At 46.9% G+C, this 16,769-nt stretch overlaps 1 long non-coding RNA gene across 1 annotated transcript; it reads left to right on the top strand.

Moving 5' to 3' along the window:
- The first annotated feature begins 6 nt into the window (after window positions 1–6).
- Window positions 7–11,883, top strand: LOC129394019 (uncharacterized). The gene is made up of 3 exons (XR_008621198.3): window positions 7–2,358; window positions 9,108–9,154; window positions 9,795–11,883. It is a non-coding gene; the product is annotated as an uncharacterized LOC129394019 (long non-coding RNA).
- Window positions 11,884–16,769: the final 4,886 nt, after the last annotated feature.

Raw genomic sequence — 16,769 nt, 5'->3', positions numbered from 1 at the left:
CTCCGAGGAGCCCTTGGGGGCTTAAAGAGATGGGGAACAGGATACAGAGGACGGTGAACATCTAATTAAGCTTTGGAAAGTAGTTTAATGAATCTTTCTGAAGCCTCCACGTCCACCCAGGAGGGCCAAGGTCATGCTTAATCCGGGGACACGTCCACGTCCACTGACACCTGAAAAGGAAGAGAAAGGGTCTGGTGTGACCACCAGGGCTCCTGAGTCATGTGAGCCCTCCAGTTCAGCTCCCTAGCCCGAGTGACCCCTAGGCCCAAGGAAGGAAGGCTTGGATCCGATGGAAAGTAGTGAACTGGGCTGGGGGAAGAGGTAGGATCCAGTTGGGCCCGAGTGTGGGGCATCAGTTTAGGTGGCTGGAGTCTCTTAGCTGGGCATGGGGACTGGAGGAGTTCCTAAGGCCTGAGTCTTGGTCTGTAACTAGCATCCCGAAGTCTCCATGGCCAGAATTGGCGGGCCTACCTGGGAAGGAGTGGGGCCCAGAAAGGTGGAGCTTGGCTCAGTAGAAAAGTTCTATTGGGGGTAATTCTACTGGGGTAAGGTTCTATTGGGGTAATGAGAAGGTTCTGTTGGGATAACCTAGACAAGTGGGTGGGTCTGCTTGGTTCCGGTGGCTTTGTGCCTGCCAGAGAAAAGTGGATCTTGAGTTTGGAGAAAACTGGCCTGGGTGGGGAGTGGGAAGAGAAGGGCCTGGATTTTGCAGTTGCGCGTTTATAAGGCGCTTCGGCTAGTCTGCTCAGGAGGTGGGATGGGTCCTGTGCAGGTAGCTGGGCCACGCTCACCGAGCTGCTGGAGCTCCCGTCTATTTGCCGGGGGTCCAGGCTGGGACCTGGGACGAGCAGACACAGTGCAAAGTGCAGACACAGTGCAAAGTGCACACAGTTGCTGCGCATGGAGTGATAGGATGGTGGGTCCGCGTCCATCGCTTCGCTCACTCTGCGCAGCACGCGCCAGCAGGAGCGCAGCAGCGGGCGCTGCCCCTGTTTGGATACGATGCCTTTCCAGGAGCCCAGAAACTTCCCAGGAGCCCACAGCCTCCTGAGTTCTTGCCTGCGGGGATCGCCAGAGGGGTGCGGATCAGAGCCAGGCTTAGGTCCTATGCCCTGTGATCCCGCACCCCCATTTCCCGAGACCTCAGGGACCCTGAGTGCCCAAACCCTATTTTCAGAGAAACGTACCCCCAGCCTGGGACTTCAGTCTTTATCGCCAAGTAGCCAGCTCACTGGTGGGGCGTGGCTTGGCTGGGCAGCCTCTCCGCAGACTTGGGCCTGTGTTTCTGCTGGAGGCACTCACCCTCAAAGTGGATGATCTCTCCATGGCCACAGTATATGCCCACGTGGGCCCCGCACCAGCGTCAGGTGGGGGGCATCAGCCTGAACAGGAAGACGTCTCCTGGCTCAGGCTCCCTGCCCTCCAACTACACAGCCTTGAAGTGTTGACCCAGGAAAGCCTCAGAGAGGAAGAACTTAATGGTGCTGACTGCCCCAGTCAGGGCCTGCATTGAGAAAGGGACCTGACTTCCTGGCGTTTACACAGGCCCGGGATAGGGAGCAGGTGGGTCCTTCCAATGACCATAGGTCGGATGGTCTGCCCAGGGCTCAGGGAGACCTGTCTTGGGCTTGGGCCCAAGGCAGAATGTCTTCACTGCCACACAGTTGCCTCCTTGTGCTTAAGGGACTCCAGAGGTCCAGATATCACAGATACATCCTGCCTCGAGCCCCTACTGAGAACCCTTCAGTTCCAGCAAATGGTGCCTCCTCCTCATCCAACTGTCTTCTCATCTCAAAGTCCAGCCATTCCATTCTCTCCTCCTCCCCCCTGCTCTAGGATCCCCTTCCCCAACCAGCTCCCATCTTGCCACTGCTCCTGAAGGCAACACCAGGGACTGGGTGGGTGTCAGCTGGTACCTGAGTTGAGCAGAAGACCTGAAAAAATCGGGAAACCTGGATGAGATTTGGACCTAGGACAAGCATCTCCTCCCAAGTCTGTGTGGAGAAGGACCTCTCCAGCAACCTCTGTTGAGCAGCTGCTCATTTGATCCTTAATACAATCACAAGATAGGAACAATGTCCCCATTTTCAGGATAAGGAAACAGGTTTACAGAGGCTATGTATCACTGGAGTGCACGCAGCTAATGTATTCCTGCATGTTTCTGTGCCCTGTGCCCTTTGTACTAAAATCAGTCACCTCTCTTAGCTCTTCTTCCTCCATAAGGAAGTGAGAAACCTGCTTAGTTCAGGCTTCTCCCATCTCTACTGGAAACAGAAGGCTTTTTGGACTTGGGAGGATGGCCCCATTGCCTGCACTGTGCCTGATGTTTGATCTAAGAGCCTGGGAAAGTGGGTGAAGGTAAGACCTGTGGGCATGGAGCTTTCCAGGGGTGTTAGAGGAGCTGGGAGCAGGAAGTAACACACTACTGCCAGGTGTCTGGGCATCTTTGTTGGAAGGGAGCAGAATTGGCTCCAGCAGATTTGACTGGGGTGGGAAAGACCCATATGCAAATGAAGAGCCAGGCTGCCCAGGCCCACCATGCAGAATGCCAGCTACTGTGTGGCTCACTGTGTCTCTCCCATCCCTGATCCTTCCTTTTTCTCCTGGCCCATTCCATAGTATCTTCTGCATTTTTTTTTTAAGATGGAGTCTTGCTCTGTCTTCAGGCTGGAGTGCAGTGGCACGATCTCGGCTCACTGCAACCTCCGCTTCCCGGGTTCAAGTGATTTTCCTGCCTCAGCCTCCCGAGTAGCTGGGACTACAGGCACCCACCACCACGCCCGGCTAATTTTTATATCTTTAGTAGAGATGGGGTTTCACCATCTTGGCCAGGCTGGTCTCAAACTCCTGACCTTGTGATCTGCCTGTCTCGGCCTCCCAAAGTGCTGGGATTACAGGCATGAACCACCTCACCCAGCCAAATCTTCTGCTTATTACTGGGTGAGTCTCATTTTCTCAGACTGGGAACTGTGGAAGACCCAGGTGACCAACTCATCCCAGTCTGCCTACGACTTCCCATGTCTTAAAATTGGAAATCTTGCATCTCAGGAACCCAGGAAAACCTGAATATTGGGTTCCCCTAGGATCTGGTCTCCCCCTTTCCATCTCCTGCAATCTCAGAAGGCCACAGGGAGAACCCAGTCATGTAAACAGCTCTTTGGCTTTTGGTCATGCTCTCCTACCATCTACTAGGTAGCGAGGGCACCTTGAGCCCTACTCCCCTCTACCCTCACTCCTGCTGGGCCAAGCAGAGGTTTACAGCTATGGAAGAGGGCAGACTGTTCTGGCCCCTGTTGAAGCAGTGGGCACCCCACCTGTGGAGAGGACAAGACAAGCTGAAGACTTCTCCAGTTACCTGAGATGTGAAGCTCATCTAGGGAGAAAAAAATAAAAAACCCAGCCGTCACCACGTGGCCACTGAGGAGGTGAGGACAGAGGCTGTCCAGCCTCTCTCCTCTCCCCTCTGGTTGTGCACTCCTCCTGTGGAGCTGCTTGTCTGTCATTGCATGGTTGTGCATTTGATGTGCATGTGAGTCTGCACTAAAATGCTGGACATGACACGGGACTGGGATACCCAGCCCTGGCTGTGCCACCTCTCTATATGGGACATCAAACCAGCCCCTTCCTCTCTCTGGGCCTCAACTTCCTGTGAACTAGGGACAATAAGCTCGAAGGGCTGGACATCACAGGGCCATTGTGAGGCAGTAAGAGCTCTCTGTGAGCTGGGTAAGGCTAGCCGGCAAGGTTTGTTTATCTAAAGTCTGCCCCTAAGCATGCAGATGTGGGTGTGGAGAGGAAGGGTGGGGAGAATACATCTTTCCCAGCTCAGAGAAGAAGAACAATGGGCCCTCAGAGGCTGGCGGCCTCCCTGTGACCCCTGCCCCAGAGCTCTCAGGGAATCACCTAGATGGAAAGGCCCTGGGGAGCAGGGCCCCACCCCGACTCTCCCTCTGAAAGTACCCCAGTGCTGGTGGGGGTGGGGAGGCACTTCAGCCACCATCAGCTAGGCGCTAGACTTTGAGTCAAGGTCTGATGAGGACATGCTCCTTCAGATAGGGGATGTAGGTCCACACATGGTGCTCCATCCATAATGATTGATTGCCAAAAGCTGTGCTAAAGCATCATTTAGCCCTAACAATAATGACTTGAAGTAGATGATGTTATACTTCCCATTTTACAGATGGGGAAACTGAGGCTTGGAGAGGTTACAAGCTGGTAAGTGGCACAACCAGTATTCAGGCCAAGTGGTCTGGCTCCAGTGCCCGTGTCCTTCACCACTGCACAGTATCATCTTTCTCACGCTGCTGGCATGTGAGGTCCCCCTTCCCCAGACTCAACTGCCAGGAAGTGCTGACCCCCGTATCGTTCCTGACCTGGAGAAACAGCTACCCTTCTTAGTTTTTGCTGAGTCAAGCCACTGTTTTCTTTGTAAGAAAGAAAAGGGGGCAAGGCCCTGGAGCTGTAAGAGCCCAGGGAACAGAGACTCCCACTCCTGGGGCACCTGGCCTGATCATGCCACCCACCCCATGGGGACTTCTTGCTGGAGGCCTGAGCTCTTCCTCCCCTCACCCTGACTGAGGCTTTCAACAGAGCAAAGTAATGAGGGTGGTCCTGCAGCTGGGCGTGAGGGTGACAGGCAGTCTTTCTCAAGCCCAGGGCCTTTCCCTGGAACCGGGCCCCTGCAGGACCCCAACCAGTGGGGTCAACCCAATTTAGTGACAAACCTAAATTATCAGCTCCTCTCCTCACCCTTCAGTTTAACCTTGGACAAAGTGTGCCTCTGTAGAAGGCAGGGCTTTGGGATCACTGCTCCTAGCCGCCCACCTTCAGCGGGATCAAGCATCAGGGAGTAGGCAGTTCCGTAGCACAGCTTGCTTCAGCCCGTCTTCCTTCCCATACAGAGCCTTTGGTTATCCCTTCCCTCTTGGCACAGAGCAATCCCACTTGAATCTGAGCCCCCAGCCCAATTAGCTCACCTTGCAGTGGCCACACTCACACCTTGCTAGATGTTCTTCTTCTGTGGCTAGAGAAGGAAGGACAAGCTGTCCATCCTTCAGGCAGATAAAGGGACCAAGAGGGAAGCCCTGGGGCCCTGTTCGTCATCACTGCCCAGGCCAGTCTGACAGCAGCACTCCTTCCTCCTAGCAGCTCTGAGGCTGGGGTCCAGGTGGGTAATTGGTGCCCCCACAACCCCCTCCTCAATCCTCCTGGTGTTCAGTCCTACCCAGACCTGCTTGTGCCTCCTCTCTGACCTGGCTCTTCTCCTTCCACTGACCTCCAATGTGCTCAGATGCCTGCCACATCCCCAGACTGTGGTCAGAGAACAGTGAATGATTTAAATCCCTTTAAATTTACTGAGGCTTGCTTTATGGAGTAACATATGGTCTACTCTCGTGAACATACCATATGTAATTGAAAATGTTTATTTTGCAGAGTAGGGTATACTATAAATATCAATTAGGTCACGGTAGTTGATAATGTTCAGATCATCTATGACTTCACTGATTTTTTGCACAGTTTCTCTGTCAGTTGTTAAAAGAGGGATGGTGGCCAGGTGCCATGGCTCACGCCTGTAATCTCAGCACTTTGGGAGGCCGAGGCAGGTGGATCACAAGGTCAGGAGTTCAAGACCAGCCTGGCCAAGATGGTGAAACCCTGTCTCTACTAAAAATACGAAAATTAGCTGGGCATGGTGGTGGGTGCCTGTAATCCCAGCTACTCAGGAAGCTGAGGCAGAGAATTGCTTGAACCCGGGAGGCAGAGGTTACAGTGAGCTGAGATTGCACCACTGCACTCCAGCCTGGGCAACAGAGCGAGACTCCTTTGTTGTGGGAAGTCAGGGACCCGAACTGAGGGACAGGCTGAAGCCATGGCAGAAGAACATGGATTGTGAAGATTTCATGGACATTTATTAGTTCCCCAAATTAATACTTTTATAATTTCTTATGCCTGTCTTTACTGCAATCTCTAAACATAAATTGTGAAGATTTCATGGACACTTATCACTTCCCCAATCAATACCCTTGTGATTTCCTATGCCTGTCTTTAATCTCTTAATCCCGTCATCTCTTAAACTGAGGAGGATGTATGTCACCTCAGGACCCTGTGATGATTGCATTAACTGCACAAATTGTAGAGCATGTGTGTTTGAACAATATGAAATCTGGGCACCTTGAAAAAAGAACAGGATAACAGCAATGTTCAGGGAACAAGAGAGATAACCTTAAACTCTGACCGCCGGTGAGCCGGGTGGAACAGAGCCATATTTCTCTTCTTTCAAAAGCAAATGGGAGAAATATCACTGAATTCTTTTTCTCAGCAAGGAACATCCCTGAGAAAGAAAATGCGTCCCTGAGGGTAGGCCTCTGAAATGGCCACTTCGGGGGGCAGCCATCTTTTATGGTTGAGCTGTAGGGATGAAATAAGCCCCAGTCTCCCCTAGCACTCCCAGGCTTATTAGGATGAGGAAATTCCCGCCTAATAAATTTTTGGTCAGACTGGTTGTCTGCTCTCAAACCCCGTCTCCTGATAAGATGTTATCATGACAATGTGTGCCCGAAACTTCATTAGCAATTTTAATTTCACCCCGGTCCTGTAGTCCTGTGATCTCACCCTGCCTCCATTTGCCTTGTGATATTCTATTACCTTGTGAAGCATGTGATCTCTGTGACCCACACCCTATTCGTACACTCTCTCCCCTTTTGAAAATCACTAATAAAAACTTGCTCAGGGGGGCATCACGGAACCTGCCAACATGTGATGTCTCTCCCAGACATCCAGCTTTAAAATTTCTCTCTTTTGTACCTTGTCCCTTTATTTCTCAGACTGGCCGACACTTAGGGAACACAGAAAAGAACCTACGTGAAATATCAGGGGTGAATTTCACCCAATATCTGGCTGAATATCCCCCGATACTCCTTCTCAAAAATAAAATAAAATAAAAAACACAAAAATACAAAAATTAGCCGGGCGTGGTGGCGGGCGACTGTAATCACAGCTACTCAGGAGGCTGAAGCAGAGAATTGCTTGAACTCGGGAGACGGAGGTTGCAGTGAGCCGAGATCATGCCACTGCACCCCAGCCTAGGCAACAGATCAAGACTCCATCTTAAAAAAAAAAAAAGAGAGGGATGTTAAGACTTTCAAATATGATTGTGGCATCATCTGTTTTTCCCATTAATTCTGTCAACTTTTGCTCTGTGGATTTTGAGATTAAATTGTTATGTTAATTTTTTTTTTTTTTTTTTTTTGAGACGGAGTCTTGCTCTGTCACCCAGGCTGGAGTGCAGTGGCCCAATCTCGGCTCACTGCAAGCTCTGCCTCCCGGGTTCATGCCATTCTCCTGCCTCAGCCTCCTGAGTAGCTGGGACTACAGGAGCTCACCACCACGCCCAGCTAATTTTTCTGTATTTTCAGTAGAGACGGAGTTTCACCATGTTAGGATGGTCTCGATCTCCTGACCTTGTGATCCACCTGCCTCGGTCTCCCAAAGTGCTAGGATTACAGGCGTGAGCCACTGCGCCTGGCCTTAAATATTTTATGATTGTTGTCTTTTATCATTATGAATGTTCCTCTGTATCTCTGCTAACACTTTTCGCTTTGAAGTCTATTTTATCTGATATTATGCTCACTATTTGCATCTATATCTTTTACCATCCATTTACTGTCAATCTATTTATGTCTTTATGTTTAAAATGTATCTCTTGCTTTTTTCATTTTGTTAATCTCTGTGTTTTGTTTGTTTGTTTGTTTTTGTTTTTTTAACAGAGAGTTTTTTACTCTGTCACCCAGACTAGTGTGTGCAGTGGCATGATCATAACGCACTGCAGCCTCAAATTCCTGGGCTCAACTGATCCTGCCACCTCAGCCTCCCAAGCAGCTGGGACTACAGGCAAATGCCACCATGCCCAGCTAATTTTTTCATTTTTTTATTTTTAGTAGAGATGGGGTCTTGCTGTGCTACCCAGGCTAGACTTGAACTCCTGGGCTAAAGCAATCCTCCTGCCTTGGCCTCCCAAAGTGCTGGGATTATATGCATGAGCCACTGCACCCTGCCAATCTCTGCCTTTTAATTGGGCTGTGTAGTCCATAGATATTTAATGTAATAATTGATATGGTTGAATTTAGGTCTATCATTATTTATTTGTTTTCAGCTTTTGCCTTCTGATATTTGTTTCTTGGTTCTTCCTTTCTTGTCTTCTTTTGGCATATTTGAATTTTTTTTTTAAATAATTCTGGCTGGGTATGGTGGTTCATGCTTATAATCCCAGGACTTTGGGAAGTGGGGCAGGGAGGATCACTTGAGCTCAGGAGTTGGAGACCAGCCTGGGCAACATGGTGAGACCCCACCTTGACAAAAAATTTCAAAAATTAGCCAAGTGTGGTGGCACACACCTATCATCTCAGCTACTTGGGAGGCTGAGGTGAGAGGATCACTTGAGCCCAGGATGTTGAGGCTGCAGTGAGCCACGTCAGGTTCCTGCCACTACACTCCAGCCTGGGCAACTGAGAGAGATCCTGTCTCAAAAAAAAAAAAAGAAAAAAAGAATTCCATTTTAATTATCTATTGACATTTAGCTCTACCTCTTTGTCTTATATTAGTGGTTTCTCTAGAGATTGTGATATAACTACCTAACTTTTCACAGTCTACTTAGAGATATTATTGTATGACTTCACATAAAACATAAAAGCCTTGCAACTGTATAGGTCCACTTACTACCATCTCCTGCCCCATCTTTTATGCTGTATTTGTCATATGTATTATAACTACATACATTATAAACCCCAGAAATGTTACACTTTTTGCTTTAAGCTGTCCTGTGCATTTTAAAGAGAGTGAGAATAAAAAAAGTATTTTGCTTTTCCTCACGTATTTACCATTTCTGATCCCCTTCATTCATTCTCGAATCTAAGATTTCATTCATTCTTGAAGGTCTAAGATTTTCTCTGATAGCATTTCTCCTTAGCCTGAAAAATTTCCTTCAGCACTTCTTGTGGTGTAGATCTGCTGGCAATGAATTTTCTTAGTTTTACCCGAAAATACCTTTATTTTATATTTATCATCCTATTGGACATAGAACTCTGTATTAACTGTCCTTTTTCTTTCAGCACTTTTAAAGATTTTTCTCCAGTATATCTGTACTTCATAGTTTCAGGTGAGAAGTCAATGATCCTTCAAGTTGTTGTTCTCCAAATTGTCATGTGTTATCTTTGGCTGCTTTCAAAATTTTCTCTTTATCTTTGTTTTCAGTAGTTTCATTATGATGTGAATAGGAGTGGTTTCCTTCATATTTATCTGTGGTTCCCTGAGATTTTTGAATCCGTAAATTTATCTCTTACCAAATTTGAGTATTTGGGGCCATTATTTCATTAAAGTTTTTTTCTGCCCCATTTTCTTTCCCATCTTCTTCTAGAACTCCAATAAATACCACTACTTTAGTATTGTTCAACAGGTCAATTTTTTTCAGAGAAAGATGTGTCTCAGTATTTCTTTGATTTCACTGACCCATTCTTCCGACACCCCCAATTTGCTTGTTAAGCTCACACATTGAATATATTATTTTATTTATTTTTAGGTCTAGAATTTCTATTTTTTCAAATTTTCTTTTCTCTGCTAAAACTCTCTATCCATGTATTCATTATCACTATCTTCTTTAAAGTCTTTTGTAAATATCCATATCTGCCTCAAAGTTTTTTTCCCCAACATTTGGGTGATCTTGGTATCTATTTCCATTGACATTTTTATTGTTCAATTACATTTTCTTTCTTTTTTCTTTTTCTTTTATTTTGAGACAGAGTCTCCCTCTGTCAACCAGGCTGGAGTGCAATGGCGTGATCTCGGCTCACTGCAACCTTGGCCTCCCGGGCTCAAGTGATTCTCGTGCCTCAGCCTCCCAAGTAGCTGGGATTACAGGTATGAGCCACCACGCCCAGCTAATTTTTGTATTTTTAGTAGAGATGGGGTTTTGCCATGTTGGCCTGGCTGGTCTCGAACTCATGGCTTCAAGTGATCTGCCCACCTTGGCCTCCCAACGTACTGGGATTACAGTTGTGAGCCACTGCACCCAGGCTACATTTTCTTTCTTTCTGTTTTTATCTTTTCTTCCTCTTCCTCCCCCTCCCCCTCCCCTCCCCCTCCCCCTGCCCCTCTTCTTCCTCTTCCTCTTCCTCTTCCTCTTCTTCTTCTTCTTCTCCTTCTCCTTCTTCTTTCTTCTTGCCTAGGATTTAAAAAAATTGTGGCCGGGCGAGGTGGCTCTCGCCTGTAATCCCAGCACTTTGGGAGGCTGAGGCAGGTGGATCTCAAGGTCAGCAGTTTGAGACCAGCATGACCAGCATGGTGAAACCCCGTCCATACTAAAAATATAAAAGTTTGCTAGGCATGGTGGCACACGCATGTAATCCTAGTTACTCGGGAGGCAGATGTAGGAGAATCGTTTGACCCCGGGAGTGGAGGCTGCAGTGAGCCAAGAGCACGCCACTGCACTCCAGCCCCCCATCCCCCACCAAAAAATGGTATAATGAACATTGAGTATGATACAGTGTAGAGATTCTGGATTCTTTTAGCTTCCCCTGAAGAATGTTTATTTTTGTACTAGCAAGCCTCAAACTTGTGGAATCCTAATTTAACTCTTTTTTATGATGATTCTATTAAAAGTTTTACCCCCATTATTATGATGAATTCCTTCATCCTGGGATATAGTCTTTTAAGGTGTGACTTCTATGGGATTTCAGTAGACAGTCCAAGGCATTTGCCAAGCCCCTTTAAATTTCTGAAAATTGAACCACAAATTCTGCCTCCCTTGGAGTATGCAGCAACTGAAATATCTGCCCTTTTCCTTCTGCCTTTCAACTACTGCTTTCTACTGAGCTCCTTGGAGTTTCACTTCATGGACGTGTAGTAAGGGGTTATCCAAGAATTTGAAGACATTTCATGCATTGGTCTTGGGAATCTTGTCTCTGAAGATTCCTCCTTTCAGGGATATCCTCCATCAATTTGCAGTTGCTCTAGAAACCCTGAACTTTCTCCACCAATATCTTTTTTTTTTTTTTTTTGAGATGGAGTCTCACTCTGTCACCCAGGCTGTAGTGCAGTGGCGCGGTCTCGGTTCACTGCAAGCTCCGCCTCCCAGGTTCACGCCATTCTCCTGCCTCAGCCTCCCGAGCAGCTGGGACTACAGGCGCCTGCCTCCACGCCTGGCTAGTTTTTTGTATTTTTAGTAGAGAGGGGGTTTCACCGTGTTAGCCAGGATGGTCTCCATCTCCTGACCTCGTGATCCACCCGCCTGGGACTCCCAAAGTGCTGGGATTACAGGTGTGAGCCACCGCGCCCAGCCATATACATATATATATATATATATATATTTTTTTTTTTTTTTTTTTTTGATGGAGTCTCGCTCTGTAGCCAGGCTGGAGTGCAGTGGCATGATCTTGGCTCACTGCAACCTCCGCCTCCCAGGTTCAAGCAATTCTCTTGCCTCAGCCTCCCGAGTAGCTGGGACTACAGGCATGTGCCACCATGCCCGGCTAATTTTTGTATTTTTAGTAGAGACGAGATTTCACCATGTTGGCCAGGATAGTCTCAATCTCTTGACCTCGTGATCCACCCACCTCAGCCTTCCAAAGTGCTGAGATTACAAGCATGAGCCACCGTGCCTGGCCTCTCCACCAATATCTTAAGCTGAGAAGTCTATAGCTTTGTGCATGAGTTCTAGCATCTCACAGTGTGTAAACTGGGGTGTCCCTAAGAAGAAAACTTTGGCCGGGCATGGTGGCTCATACCTGTAATCCCAGCACTTTGGGAGGCTGAGGTGGGTGGATCATGAGGTCAGGAGATCCAGACCATCCTGGCTAACATGGTGAAACCCCGTCTGTACTAAAAATACAAAAAATTAGCTGGGTGTGGTGGCGGGCGCCTGTAGTCCCAGCTACTTTGAGGCAGGAGAATCGCTTGAACCCAGGAGGCAGAGCTTGCAGTGAGCCGAGGTTGGGCCACTGCACTCCAGCCTGGGCGACAGAGCAAGACTCCATCTCAATAAATAAAAGAAGAAGAAGAAGAAGAAGAAAACTTTGGAAACATGGATCTCATTCAGTGCACTTCTCTTTTTTCTGGGGTCAAATCTCCAGGTTCTACGGGCTCTTGAATTCTGTCTAGTTCCTCCATGTCGCTTTTTAAATTTTATTTTTTTAATTGACATTCAGTAAATGTCAATTGTACATTTCTATGAATTTTAACATATGTATAGATGCATCACAAGATACAGAATAGTTCTACCATCCCCCAAAACTAACTCTTTTCAACATCTTATACTAGTATGGTCCACATGTCTCAATTGGTGAACCAATGTTAATACATTATTATTAACTAAGGTCCATACATTATTCAGCTTCCCTTAAGTTTTTGGCTATAGTCCTTTTCTTGTTCCAGGATTCCATCCCAGCACTATATTACATTTAGTCATCATGTCTCTTTGGGTTCCTCTTGTCACCATGGTTTTAATTTGCATTTCCCTAATTAATGTTAAACATATTTTATGTGCTTATCTGCCATCTATATAATCTCTTTGGTGAAGTATCTCTTCAAATCTTTTGCTATTTGTATTGAAATATAGTTTACATGCCATAAAATTCATCATTTTATTTATATATTTATGTAATTTTTTTTTTTTTTTTTTTTTGAGACAGAGTCTCTCTCTGTAGCCCAGGCTGGAGTGCAGTGGCACAATCTTGGCTCACTGCAACATCCGCCTCCCAGATTCAAGTGATTCTCTTGCCTCAGCCTCCCGAGTAGCTGGGACTACAGGCATGCACCACCACCGGCTAATTTTTGTATTTTTAGTAGACAGGGTTTCACCATGTTGGCCAGGCTGGTCTCAAACTCCTGACTTCAAGTGATCCACCCACCTTGGCCTCCCAAAGTGCTGGGATTATAGGTGTGAGCCACCGTGCCTGGCCAAATTCACCATTTAAAAATGTACAATTCATTTGGGGTTTTAAAAAGTATGTTTACAAGGTTGTATAACCATCACTACTATCTTTGGTGTGTTTTTTTTGTTTTTTTTTTGAGACAGAGTCTCACTTTGTTGCCCAGGCTGAAGTGCAGTGGTGCAATCTCGGCTCACTTCAACCTCTACCTCCTGGGTTCAAGTGATTCTCTTTCCTCAGTCTCCCAAGTAGCTGGGATTACAGGTGTGCACCACTGCGCCCAGCTAATTTTTGTATTTTTAATAGAGACTGAGTTTCACCATGTTGGCCAGGCTGGTCTTGAACTCCTGACCTCAGGTTGTCCACCTACCTTGGCCTCCTAAAGTGCTGGGATTACAGGCATGAGCCACCTCACCTGGCCCCATCACTACTATCTAATTCCAGAACATTTTCATCACCCTCCAAAAATATCTCATATTCATTAGGCAGTCACTCCCCTATTCTCTCCTCTCCTAATAACCACAAATCTGCTTTTTGTCTCTATGAATTTATCTATTATGGACACTTTGTATAAATGGAATTATATAATGTATGGCCTTTTGTGACTGGTTTCTTTCATTGAGCATGTTTTCAAGATTCATCCATGTTGTACCATGTACCAGTACTTCATTCCTTTTTTTTCTTTTTTGAGACAGGGTTTTGCTGTTGCCCAGGCTGGAGTGCAGTGGCATGATCACATCTCACTGCAGCCTTGACATCCCAGGCTCACACAATCCTCCCACCTCAGCCTCCCAAGTAGCTAGGATCACAGGCACATGCCACCATACCCAGCTATTTTTTTTTTTTTTTAATAGAGACAGGGTCTCACTGTGTTAGCCAGGCTGGTCTCAAAACTCCTGGCTCAAACAGTCCTCTCACCTCACCCTCCCAAAATACTGGGATTACAGGCATGAACCACTAAGCCTTGCCTTCATTCCTTTTAATGAACATATAATATTCCATTTTATGTATATACATTTTGTTTATCCATTCATCAGTTGATAGGCATTTGGATTGTTTCCACTGTTTGAATATTATAAATAATGGTACTATGACAATTCATGTACAAGTTTTTGTTTGAACATATGTTTTCACTTCTCTTGAGTATATGCCTAGGAGTGCAGTTGCTGGGTCATATGAAAATTCGCTTAACTTTTTAAAGAAACTTGCCAAAGCAACTGCACCATTTTACATTTCCATGAGCAATGTTTCAGTTTCTCTACATCCTCACCAATTCTTGTTTTTATCTGTATTTTTTATTATGGCCATTCTAGCAACTGTGAAGTAATATTTCATTGTGGTTTGGGTTTGCATTTCCCTGATGAGTAATGATGTCGAGTATCTTTTCATGTGCCTATTGGCCATTTGTAGATCTTTCTTTTTTTTTTTTTTTAGACGAAATCTCACTCTGTCGCCCAGGCTGGAGTGCAGTGGCGCAATCTCGGCTCACTGCAACCTCCACTTCCCAGTTCAAGTGATTCTTGTGTCTCAGCCTCCTGAGTAGCTGAGACTATGACCACCACGCCCAACTAATTTTTGTATTTTTAATAGAGACAGGGTTTCGCCATGTTGGCCAGGCTGGTCTCAAACTCCTGACTTTAAGTGATTCACCTGCTTTGGCCTCCCAAAATGCTGGGATTACAGGGGTGAGCCACCACGCCCTGCCAATGCTTTGCTTTTGATGTTATATTTGAGAAACTTGCCTACTTTAAAGTCACAAAGATGTATACCTACGTTTTCTCCTAAGAGCTTCTAGTTTTAGTTCTTACTTTTAGGCCTTTGATCTACTTCGAGTTAATTTTTTATGTGGTGTGAGGTAGGCATCCAACTTCATTCTTTTGCATGTAGATATCCAGTTGTCCCAGCATCATTTATAGAAATGGTCTTTTCCCCCACTGAATTATCTTGGGATTGTTGTTAAAAATAGATTCGCCACAGAAAAAAAAAAGGAAAACCAAAATTTGTTGTCATCTCTTAAAGAATTAAGAATTGTACATAAAAACCTTACATCAATTAAAACAATGAATACATTTACAGTGTAAATGCAAACTTCTTCCAGCTCAAGGCAAGTAACAGTCTACCGGTGTCCTGGCAGGAAAACATCAGGAAAGAAAGGAAACTGGGTCCTAAGGTTTGGACTTCTCCAACCCTGACAGACGGGCAAGACAGAAATGACAACTGGTGGAGGAGCTCCTGCCGGTCTCTAGACGAATTCTGGAACACTGAGCTCCGACACATTAGTACCCTGCACAGATGGAGAGACTGCAGGTCAGGCAGAATCACCAAGCCACGGACTTCTCTTCCACAAGCATGTTCTCACCTCTGCCATGAAGTGACTGAGCCACATGTACTAAGGGTTTAAATCAAAGATAAGTACAAGGTATTAAATACCAAGGGAACATTTAACTTCAATACAAGGTCAAAATCAGCAACAAATCCTACAATCCAGTGCTGACATCAGATACAAGCTTCAAGGACAAATTTCTTTTCTTTTTTTTTTTTTTTTTTTTTTGAGACGGAGTTTCACTCTTGTTGCCCAGGCTGGAGTGCAATGACGCGATCTCAGCTCACCTCTGCCTCCCAGGTTTAAGCGATTCTCCTGCCTCAGCCTCCCGAGTAGCTGGGATTACAGGCGTGTGCCACTATGCTCGGCTAATTTTGTATTTTTAGTAGAGACGGGGTTTCTCCATGTTGGTCAGGCTGGTCTCAAACTCCCGACCTCAGGTGATCTGCCCGCCTGGGCCTCCAAAAGTGCTGGGATTACAGGCATGAGCCACTGCACCCAGCCTGACAAATTTCTTTTCAAAGGCTTATTCCAGTTTCCTAAGGCTAGCATGAGATGTATACGTTTTCCAGGGACAAATTTGTACTTCTGAATTGACTCAGGCAGCACAGGCTACGTATCTCATCACAGTTCATTTAGAAGCATTTGCGGTGAACAGTGGAGGGGCCTGACTGATGGCACTCCCGCTTGCTGATCCACATTGGCTGGAAGGTGGACAGTGAGGCCAGGATGGAGCTGCTGATCCACATGGAATACTTGTGCTCAGAGACTGCCATGATCTTGATCTTCATGGTCCTGGGTGCTGGGGCAGTGATCTCCTTCTACATCCTGTGTGTGATACTTGGGTCCATGGCAATGCTGCCAGACAGCACCACATTGGTGTACAGGTCCTTGCAGATATCCACATCACACTTCATGATGGAGCTCAAGATGGTCTCCTGGATGCAGCAAGATTCCATGCCCAGGAAGGAGGGCTGGGACAGCGCCTCTGGACACCAGAACCACTCATTGCTGATGGTGCCCACCAGGCTGTGGGAGAGCTTGTAGCTCTTCTCCAGGAAGGAAGAGGACACGGCAGTGGCCATCTCCTGCTGCAAGTCCAAGGCAACACAGCATAGCTTTTCCTGGATGTCACGCACAATCCCCCACTTCACTGTGGTGATGAAGCTGTAGCAGGCCCCTCGAGGATCTTCACCACGTAGTCGGCCAGGTCCCGGCCAGCCAGGGCCAAACACAGGATGACTGGGGGAGGGTGGCTGTATCCTTGGAGATGGGCAAGTGTGGGTGACCCCATCGCCTGAGTCCCCCATGGTGCCAATGGCACTGACAGAGGCATGCAGGGACACGGTGACCTGAATGGCCCTGTACTTGACTGGGGTGTTGAAGGCCCCAAACATGATCTGAATCATCTTCTCTCTGTTGGCCTTGGGGCTCGGGGGCCTCAGTCAGCAGCACCAGTTGCTCCTTAGGGGCCACGTGCAGCCCGTTGCGGAAGGTATGGTGCTAGATCTTCCCCATGTGGTCCC

The sequence above is a fragment of the Pan paniscus genome, chromosome 16 (genome assembly GCF_029289425.2).
Source record: "Pan paniscus chromosome 16, NHGRI_mPanPan1-v2.0_pri, whole genome shotgun sequence".
NCBI classification, from domain to species: domain Eukaryota; kingdom Metazoa; phylum Chordata; class Mammalia; order Primates; family Hominidae; genus Pan; species Pan paniscus.
Note: the sequence above shows the minus strand (reverse complement) of the source record. Positions and strands in the feature narration are given on the sequence as shown.